At 42.7% G+C, this 1,837-nt stretch overlaps 1 non-coding gene across 1 annotated transcript; it reads right to left on the reverse strand.

Moving 5' to 3' along the window:
* Positions 1-586: 586 nt before the first annotated feature.
* LOC127741965 (small nucleolar RNA R71) lies at positions 587-694 on the reverse strand. The gene has a single exon (XR_008003152.1). It is a non-coding gene; the product is annotated as a small nucleolar RNA R71 (small nucleolar RNA).
* Between the last annotated feature and the right edge of the window lie 1,143 nt (positions 695-1,837).

Here is a 1,837-nt window from a genome sequence, read left to right on the forward strand (position 1 = left end):
ATTCTACTAAAAACCTGTTTAATACCCATGCTAAATTAAGCATCGGAGTCTCTTGCAGGTACCCCCCACCCTCCGGTGACGAAGGATCAGCAGTGCAGTCAGTCCAACAAGTCGGCCACACCAGCTCCGGCCGCTATACACCTGCCGGACACGTCGGCTCCAACCAGTACAGAAGATCTTGTCCGAGATTGACCTCCAGTTTCAGGTAACCATCGGATCAAGGATGCTTGGTGACTATACTACACCTACTTCCAAGTTTGATGGAAGAAGCATCTCAATCCCTACCATTGGAGCAAACAATTTTGAGCTGAAACCTCAACTAGTTGCTCTAATGCAACAGAACTGCAAATTTCATGGACTTCCATCAGAAGATCCCTATTAGTTTTTAATTGAGTTCTTGCAGATCTGTGAGACTGTTAAGACTTATGGAGTGGATCCTGAAGCCTACAGGCTCATGCTTTTTCCTTTTGTTGTAAGAGACAAAGCTAGAACATGGTTGGATTCACAACCTAAGGATAGCCTGGACTCATGGGATAAGTTGGTCGCAGCCTTCATGGCTAAATTCTTTCCTCCTCAAAAGCTAAGCAAGCTTAGAGTGGATGTTCAGACATTCAAACAAAAAGATGGTGAATCCCTCTATGAAGCTTGGGAAAGTTACAAGCAGATGACCAAAATGTGTCCTTCTGACATGCTTTCAGAATGGACCATTTTGGATATATTCTATTATGGTCTATCTGAATTCTCTAAGATTTCACTGGATGATTCTGTAGGCAGATCCATTCACCTAAAGAAAACACCTGCAGAAGCTCAAGAATTTATTGACATGGTTACAAATAACCAGTTCATGTACACTTCTGAGAGGAATTCCGTGAATAGTGGGACGCCTCAAAGGAAGGGAGTTCTTGAAATTGATGCTCTGAATGCCATATTGGCTCAGAACAAAATGTTGACTCAGCAAGTCAACATGATTTCTCAAAGTCTGAATGGATGGCAAAATGCATCCAACAGTACTAAAGAGGCATCTTCTGAAGAAGAAGCTTATGATCCTGAGAACCCTGCAATAGCAGAGGTAAATTACATGGGTGAACCTTATGGAAACACCTATAATTCATCATGGAGAAATCATCCAAATTTCTCATGGAAGGATCAACAAAAGCCCCAATAAGGCTTTAATAATGGTGGACGAAATAGGCTCAGCAATAGCAAGTGGTGCGCGAAATTGTGAACAATACTTTTTCACAACTCTCATAATCCCCGGTAATGGCTCCACAAACGTGGTAGCTCAATACCATGGCATTACACAACTTCGCACAACTAACCAGCAAGTGCACTGGGTCGTCCAAGTAATAAACCTTACGCGAGTAAGGGTCGATCATCCTTCTTATTCCTTTCCATGGCAAGCTTGTGTAGGGTTTCACTGTTGTCAGCAGCTACCTCCCATCCTCGCAGTGAAAACTAATGCTCATACACTCTGTCACAGTGCGGCTAATCACCGGTTTGGTTCCTTCCCCTACCGGAATAGAATCACTCTTTTGCGTCTGTCACTAACGCCCAGTAGGTTACAGGTTTGAAGCACGTCACAGTCATTCAATCATTGAATCCTACTCAGAATACCACAGACAAGGTTTAGACCTTCCGGATTCTCTTGAATGCCGCCATCAGGTCCTACCTATACCACGAAGACTCTGATCTCACGGAATGGTTGGCTCGTTTGTCAGGCGAGCACTCGGTTGTCAGGTGATGAGCGGATAATTTTTATGCTTTTTGGCATTGTTTTTAGTATGTTTTTAGTATAATCTAGTTAGTTTTTAGTATATTTTTATTAGTTTTTAGTTAA

This window comes from Arachis duranensis, chromosome 9, assembly GCF_000817695.3.
Source record: "Arachis duranensis cultivar V14167 chromosome 9, aradu.V14167.gnm2.J7QH, whole genome shotgun sequence".
Lineage (NCBI taxonomy): Eukaryota > Viridiplantae > Streptophyta > Magnoliopsida > Fabales > Fabaceae > Arachis > Arachis duranensis.